Here is an 8,996-nt window from a genome sequence, read left to right as displayed (position 1 = left end):
GACTGAGATGTGATCAGTATTTGGGTACCTGAAAAGGTATCCAGATGAATCTAATACAGTAAGGTTTAGAAATTCCTACCCACAATAATCCAGTCAGCTAAGCAATTACTCCCTCATTTTTGAGTTAAGAAAATAGTATAATGCAGGATTGATTAACTCAAGCTTATATGACCAATAATTGACATGAAAACAGTAGGTCACCAAAATAAAAGTTACAAAATAGCATAAAGAGTTCATTGCTAATCTTCCTTCCTTCCTTCCTTCCTTCCTTCCTTCCTTCCTTCCTTCCTTCCTTCCTTTCTTCCTTCCTTCCTTCCTTCCTCTTTCTTTTTAAAGATATGATGCATGCAAAGGCTTTATTTGCAGAAAGAAAGGATTTTAATCAAACAGGCCAAATCCCATGTCATCATCAGACTACTTGGACTCCTCCCTCTCTGCTTTCTTCTGCCGCAGCCATGGCAGAACCAGCAGCAGGAGCTGCATAACTAGGGCAGCAGAGAAGGCCACAGCCCGACCTGCTGGCACAGTGACAAGCTTGCCAGTGCCCTGGGAGATTGCATCTTGAGTGTTTTCCCCATCTAGCTCACTGATGACCTTATCAAGCCCGTCATCTTCTGTCTGGATGCCCACGCTGACCAGGATCTTCTTGATGTCGTTGATGCTGAGGGAGGAGTTGCCTCCGAGGAAGGCCAGCAAGGCAGAGGCCATGTACCTCATGTCCATGGTGGAAGCAGATAGGTGTCATGTGTGCGACCTCTGTGATGTTGGGCCGCAAAAGCTCAACGCTAATTTTTTTTATTTAAAAAGTCAGTCCTATGTATAAAAAGACTGAGTGTGTTATCAAATATATTTATCCAAAACCTAATTGAAACAAAATTAAGAGTAAGTTTTATTTTTTGCACTGTGACGATGTTTCCCAGTGTTCAGTGAAGAACATGTTACTTTTCTAATAAGAGGAAAACATAAATGTTATTTGTTAAAATATCAGAAATTTGGCAATTAAATAGGTTTATAAATTCAAGAATGAGCATCATTAGAACACTCACATTCAGCATCAGAAGAACACTCACATTCAAAACCTAAAAAGCAGAGGGATACATGATTCTAAATAGAAGCATGGGCTAAATATCTGATTTTAACACACTTGTTATATTTAAAGTCATTATAGGCTTGCCATTAAATGTAAGGTAATAAAAAGCTCTAAGAGTCTCCTATTGGTCTGATATCAGGACTTTCATTGTTTTCAATTTCCTACATCACTATCTTAGCTTAGTCCTAAGTAACTCATGACTTGTACATTTCTATAGCTTTTTGATTAGTCTCTTATATTCCAGTCTATCCATATTCCCATCAGTTATATATATGTCTCTAATACTACTTATCAAGTCTCAATAAGCCTCTGCTTATCAAAACACAATGGGTTTTTCACTGCTTACTAAATGGAAGTTCAAATTTATTAGGCAAGTGCTCAAAACTTTATATAAGTTTATCTTTTTTTGACTGGTCTAATTTTTTCACTCTCTCCTCTTGTCAAACATGATTATGTGCTCAAACCCACCATTTATTTATCAACTTCAGGCTCTTTATACAGACTTCTCCCTGCATCAAATGTTTCCAGTGTCTGTACCATTTGAAATTCTGCCCATTCTCTGGAGTTCTGCTCAAATGCTGAGTCCTCCATAAAAATTTTCCCTGTTTGTCTCTGTTGTAAGTGATCACAATATAATTGTGACCTGATACCATACAACTGGTATATTCATTACTTTTCAAGAAGGGATTATATACCCTGAGAACTGTTGCATTAAAATTGTGGTAAAATACATAAGTTTCTATTTCTGACGTTGACTGCTATAAGTACAGTGGAATCATAGCATTTGTTCTTTCATGACTGGCTTAGTTCATGAAGCTAATGTCTTCAAAATTAATCTATCTTGTGGCAAGTAGGAGAATTTCCTTCTTAATACCCAATAATGTTCTGTTATATGTATGTACATCACACTGCTTATCTGTTCCTCTTTTGATGGACTCTTAGGTTGCTCCTAATTTTTTTCCTGTTGTAAATAAAGCCATTATGAATATACATGTATACATATTTGCCCAAGTCCTTGCTGTCAGTTTTTTGGGTGTTATAGTAAAAGTGGAGTTGCTGGGTCCAATAGTGGTAAATTCTATTTTAATTTTTTAAGGAGCTACCATACTGCTTTCAAAACAGCTTCACCACTTTGTATTCCTACCAGTAGTGCCCAAATGTTCTAGTTTCCCCACATACTCATCAACAACCGATGTTTGTGGGTTTTTTTGTTTGTTTGTTTGTTTTGGTAACCACCACCAGAGTGGGTGTGAACTGGAACTTTTGCTTGCTGGGGATTTAAACAGAGTTTCAAATTCAAACAATTAGAAGTTAAGGAAGTAACTAAACAAGTGAGGAAGCAGGCTTCATTATGATAATGTGTGACAATAGACAGGAAGCCTCAGGATCTGAAAGACAACAAGAAGTGGGTAAAAATATAAGGACTATTTGAAAAGCCCATGGTTTTGCTAATAGGGAAGCTGTGATTCAACTCCAACCAATTAGGGCTGTAGTGGGTGTTAGTTTGTACTTTTCTAAATTTTAAGCAAGTGATAAGCTTTTGCAAGCCAACATTCCTTAGCCAACCAGATTTGAGTAGACGCCTTCTTGCTTTGATGGTAAGGATCACACTGATGAGCAAGACAGCAGAAATCCTGGGCTTGTCATAGAATGAATCCAGAAGCCTAGTGCCTAGAAAATGGCTGACAGGGCAAATGGGGTCTGGTGGCTTAGCGCCAATCCTTTGAGCGCCTGCCTGGCCTGGAGAAATTCACTGAGAATTTCCCTTTTCTCAAGTATTAAAGAGCATGACTTTATCTGGGTTCTCTGCTTTAGACAGTACAGATAGAGTGTAATTACTTTCTGCTACAATTGTTCCTCTGCAAAGGTAGCACTAGAAGTTACCTCAAGGCCAACTGAACTCCTCTCTCATGATACAGAGGCACATGTGTAACAGTGAAAACATGTCAGGGGAGGTTGAGCAACGTGTGTCACATAGTGACCATGAAAACATTATCCAATATTTGGCCTTAGATATGGGCTATATCAGTTAGTTACCAACAGATACACATAGAGCATGAGTAAGCAAACTTAAAAAAAAAAAAACATGCACAGATAGTGAATATTTTATGCTAGGTTGGTCACTAGCTCTCTGTCACATATTGTTGTTTTTGTTTTTGATAATACTTTAAAAGTATAAAAATCTTCCTTAGTTCCAGGGCCATATAAAAATAGGTCATAGACCAGCTCATGGGCTGTAGTTTGCCAACCCCTCATATATAAGAGCGTCTCAGTTGTCTTGTGTGCACCTTGCCTTCTCAATAGACTTTCAGAACCATTCAGAGAAGGAATGATTTTTGTTTTTGGATCCACCAGCGTTTTTAGCACAACACCTTATAAATATATGAGTTCAGTAAGTATTTGTTTTTCACCAAACACAGGATTAATAACTCATGAGAATAATGGCAGAACTAACCATTAGTGACCTGATGGGATAGGGGAAAGTAGAAAGTCCACCTTTCTGGATGAGAGGCAAAAGGAACAAATGGCTATGTTGTTTTTCACAGAGGTCAAAAGGTCAAGTGCTTCTGTAAAGAGTAGGTGAAAGGAAATGGGGGCGTTACCTATATTTCCTAGAAAAAAACTGATAAGCATTAAAAGCTTGTAGAAACACTGATTCAATTTTTTTAATGTACCCAATTTAGGATGCAACCATTGGGCAAAACAGTCTTGTAAGAATAAATACAGTGTGTTCCTAGTAAGCAAATTATTTATGAAATATCTACTCTAGGGAGATTTTAATGCATTCTTAGGTTTCTAATATAAGATGCAGAACTCTAGCAAAAATTTTGCAGTAGAATTTTGTCTCTAACCTGGTGAAATTATTTCCACTTAATAAATTTTCTTTTTTTAAAATTTTATTTAAGGAGAAAAAAAAAGCAGAGAAAGGGTACAAGTTATACAGATTTACAGAAAAAAATAAACAGTAGGAAATCACTAGTTAATGGATTACATATTGTCATCTTATAAATAATTGTTCAAGTCACAAAATTAAAGCATGTAAAGTGGAAATTACAACAATGATACTGCAAACAGTTCTGTTCAATGATCCAATAAAACTCAGTGATATCATTTTCTATCTTATACACTTAAATATACATGCAGTTATATCATTTAGAGCACTTTCTTTTCCTCTCTTTTGTACAATGACTATTACACATTTTGGGTTTTATTGCTCCCACGGTTCTTATTACTTTTTTGGAAGAGAGTAAAACCAAATGTGACATAACAGAACAGAGTCGGTCAAATCAAAAGGGTTGACATAATAGATAATGTAAAAACATAATACAAGGTGATCAACAATGGTTACCATACTGCCTTCCGCTATTTCTAATAGAATTGCCTATATCATCAGTTATAATAAAATTGAACAAAACAGTAAAGAACAAAACCGACAAAACCAAAACATTGGAGACATTGTAGGTCTTCAAAAGTAGATAAAAGTCATCGAGAATGGGCGTCATTATGAATCTCACTATCTTCACAGCTGTTGCCTAAACTTTCGAACCTGGTACTATCCAGCAAAACAGAATAGGGGGACATCAGTCAAAAACAAGATGGTGAGAGTAATACAGGGCTTTAAATCAAGATAATGGAAGGTCAAAGTGGGTTACTATAATATATCCTGCTATTTTTATTTATTTTTCCCTTAATTAAAAGGATAAAAATAAAAAAGTAAATAATGGAGTGGAGATTGAGATAAAAGAGGGCATAACAGCAAAACAGCGCAGATCAAAACATAACCATTTAAGCAGAATAGTGTTTCACCACAAGATAATCCTGACATAAAAGTAGTTACCATATTGTCTCTTTCCTTGAAATCCTTGAGTACAACTTTGTATATTGTAGCATTAAATATATCAAAACAATGTAAAACCATTTAAGAGAATGACAGCATTACAGGGTATTTAGAATCAACTAACAGAAAATGAACAATGGTTTCTGTATAATCTCCTTGTCTTTAAAAGTTTTTGCTTATACTATCGTACATAATAAAATTTAGTAAGATACAACCTGTTTAGGCCAATGGAGACAGAAGAACAAAAGCTTGATGAGACTTCAAAACAAGATGATACTAAATCAGTATTACCTATTAAGATGTCATTTTCTCCAAAATATCTGTTCCTATCATCCAATCTTCTCTACCTCATTTTTGTTGAGCTCTTTTTCTGTCAGTAGCTGTCAGTTTGTCTTCTTCATTTTGTTCTCTGCTCCATTCGTTGTGGCCTCCCCGCCACTATTTCTGGATTCTTTGTATTTTTCTTCTTTTAGAATATCCTGCAATACTCTCTGTAGAGTTGAACTGGTGGTTGCAAATTCCCCCAGTTCCTCTTTATCCTGGAAGCACCTTGTTTTTCCATCAATTTCCAGGGACAGTTGTGCAGGATATCTCAATCTTGGCTGGAGATTATTATCTTTCAAAGCTTGAATTATTTCCCCCCATGCTCTTCATGATTTGATGGTTTGTGCAGAGAAATCTGCTGTAATTCTGATCCGTGTTCCCTTGTAAGTGGTCTGTTTCTTATCTCTGACAGCTTTTAATATTCTGTTCTTGAATTGAATTTCTGGACTTTTTATTATTATATGCCTGGGTGTAGCTCTGTTTGGGTTGTAGGTGGCTGGCGTCCTGTATGCCTCATACATCTGAGTATCTTTACCTTTTGCTAAATTAGGAAAATTCTCCTGGATTATTTCTGTGAGTAGCTTTTGTAGTTCATTTGTTTGTGTCCCTACTTCTTCTTTTATGTTCTTAATTCTTAAGTTATGGATCCTCTTATCATCTTCTTGTCTTTGTATTATTGCTGTTTGTTTCTTTGTTATTTTTAAGAAGTTTTTCATTTCATTCTCCCATATTACAAATCTGCCCTCCAGTTCAGATAGTCTGTGCTTAGTTTCTTTCAAGCTGTTATGCCAGTTTTCGATAGACTTTTTAGTTTCCTGGTAGTCCCTTTGAACCTGCTTCACGTATTCTATGCTTTCTCTATTTTCTCTATCAAACAATTCTCCCCTCTTTTTCTGTTCTTCCATTCCACCATCTGTTTTTTCTTGGGTGGTGCTTAGCATTTCTCTAACTATTCTGCTTACTTCTAGTTTCAGGTCATTGATAACTTCATTCCTGAACTGATCTATGAGGCTCTCTAGATGGTGCTTTATGTCTATTGGTGCTGTGTCCACTATTACCTGTTTTTCAGGATTGGGGGCTGAGGAGCCTTTCTTGTTGCTCCCTCTTCCCATATTCTTTGTTCCTTATATATGCAAGCTTATATAGGAGGCCCAGCTTCCCTCCCTGTCAGCCACAGCCTGATCAAATTGTGCCAGTTAGGTGTTCCCGCCCACCGCAGCACACCAGGAAGTTCCAGACCAGGCAGCCTATGCGGGGCCCACCCATCCAGGCCACCCTCAGGCTCTGGGATCTGGGTTGGGCTAGCCTACTGGGTCCACCAGCAGCATCATGTAGGCTAGGCACTTCTCACCAATTCCGCTTGATAGTGGCTGGAGTCTCTACTGCGCCCTGCTCCCGCAAGTCTGCCCGGTCCCAGAATGTCCTCGGCTGGAGTCAAACTGTGGTAGAGTGTCAGTTTCTCTCACTCACCTCACCACAAGTCAGTGCATGCCTCCCTGCCCGTCCTGTTTTTGACTCCGTTCGCAGATTCCCGTTCTCAGAGCTTCCGCGCGTCTCTCTCCTTGCCGAGCTGATTAGGGGCAGCCGCCGCACGGCGGGAAACCCAAATCACGGCTTCCAATGGCACTGGCTCCAGCCTCCACACTGAGGCTTTTCTGTTCCTGTTCTAGCATCAGGACTGCATTCCAAGTTGGTTTCTCTCAGCCCAGTTCGTTCCTGGGTCAGCAGAGCATATCTCCACCGGCTTATGTCTCCTTACTCTGCACCATTCCTGACTTCTGAGCCAAGTCTTTCAGAGAGCCTCCATAGCTGCTGTTATCTGTCTGCCATGTTCTCCCGGCAACCAATAAATTTTCTTTATTTGACTTTATACTGGCAGTGCCTCACACTACTCCCTGGGCACTATGTAATGTAGGTAAATTAACATTCCCAGGTCTCTAGGATACTACTGTTTATATTTCCCTGATAGAGTTTATATGTCAGCAGAATAGATAGCTCTGAGTGAAATATGAGGTTCCCCAAAAGTGTGTCTCACCTCAAATATTTCATTATTAGCACAAATTTGTGATATAGGACTGTAAAAGAAATTATTCTTTAGAATTAAAGCATCTATCTCATAGAATACCTTGTTAAAATGGAATACCTGGAAAGAAGTAATGACACACTAACTAACCCATTATCTGCATTTAGGAACCCAAGAAGGGTCCAATTTTCAGTCCACTAAGGACTGTTGATCAACAAAGGAAAAACTTTCAGGGCTGGGGATTTAGCTCAGCGGCATAAGCGCCTGCCTTGCAAGCAGGCAGTCGTGAGTTTGATGCCTGGTACCGATAAAAAAAGAAAAAGACAAAAAAAAAAAAAAAAACTTTCAAAGCACAGGGATGACCATGAAACAGTTATGGTGATCCAGCTCTGGCAGGGAAAGTAGGCCTGAGAAAGATTGAAACAGAGACCCAGGTAAGTGAAGTTGGGGGTGTGTGGATAAGCAAGTAAGGGTGGAAAAAAACATGCTGAAAGAAATAAAAACATACAAAATATACAACTATGTATCTCATGAAGCAGACAGACTATACCCTGCCATATAAGTGCCAGGGTCTGTAGTTCACTAGAAATTTCGGAAATGGAAACAACATAGTTTCCTAATAAATCCTTAAAAATTATAAATTTATATTATAAACTTTATAGTGTTCTAGGTATTACTTATTAGGAACAGAGGGAAAATAAGCTAATATGCTCTGAATATATAACATGTTCACCCATTCTTGTGTTATATCTCAATTCTTATATCTACCCTATGAAAGAGGCAGTAATTTCCTCATATTATAGCTGAGGAAATTCAGGGTCAGGAAGACCACATGGCTTATACAAAGTCATCTTGGCACAAGGTTTAGTGTTTAGTGATACTTGGTGTGTTGTAGTCAGGGGTTGTACACAGAGAACAACTAGGATTAGGACATGGAGTTTATAATATTTTTATAATGGTCACCAGGAGTTAACACAAGAAAATGCAGGAAATCTATCCACAACACCAAAGACATTATTTAGTCAAGAGCCTAAAACCCAAAGCAATGTCCCACATGAGTCCAGATAAAAACCCAGAGCTCAGCACAACACCTCCACGAGTCCAACTAGAAGTCCAGAGCCCACAAGGACTCAAGCCAGTCTCTTTTACGGATCCATTCCGGGAAGACCCAGGGATCAGTGATGGAAGCCAGAAAGTCTATGCCAGCAAGATGAAGGAGCTGTGCTAGTGGGATGAAGGTTCTACGCTGCAGCCGAGATGTCACACTCACAACAAAGAGCGGGGCTGTCCTGAAAAGTACCACAGCTGTCCTCCGCGACACGGAGGCCCCGAGCTCCTCCGACGACAAGCATAGTCGGGTACATGCCAGGAAGCAGCGTGATGAGTTCATCCTGGAGACCAAGCAGCACATGTCTTCCCCTCTGGAGCCAGGAAGCAATGCTCTATGTGAGGACCAAAGCTTCTCCAGGAGAACCAACAGCTCAGACAGCAACTCGTAGGAGAACCCACAATGCCTCCTTAACGCCTCGACCCTCTCATGGTGCCAAACACTATGCTAGATTTACATGCATTTCTTATTTTATATCAAATTACCCAATTAAACACAGAGTAGCAGTATGTTTATTTTATATGTAATTGGATGTCCAAGTAGGTTATTATGTTTAGGATAAGCGAAGTTGCCAGAATTAAAGCACATACTGATTCAAGTCCTTACTGCACAA

The 8,996-nt window shown here is 38.8% G+C and overlaps 1 pseudogene; it reads right to left on the bottom strand.

Moving 5' to 3' along the window:
- Positions 1 to 378: 378 nt before the first annotated feature.
- LOC100721810 (large ribosomal subunit protein P2-like) lies at positions 379 to 717 on the bottom strand (annotated as a pseudogene).
- Positions 718 to 8,996: the final 8,279 nt, after the last annotated feature.

Source organism: Cavia porcellus, unplaced genomic scaffold (genome assembly GCF_034190915.1).
Source record: "Cavia porcellus strain 051 isolate PalLab524CR breed Dunkin Hartley unplaced genomic scaffold, mCavPor4.1 scaffold_1, whole genome shotgun sequence".
Lineage (NCBI taxonomy): Eukaryota > Metazoa > Chordata > Mammalia > Rodentia > Caviidae > Cavia > Cavia porcellus.
The sequence above is the reverse complement of the archived record's forward strand: the minus strand, read 5'-3'. Positions and strand labels throughout refer to the sequence as shown.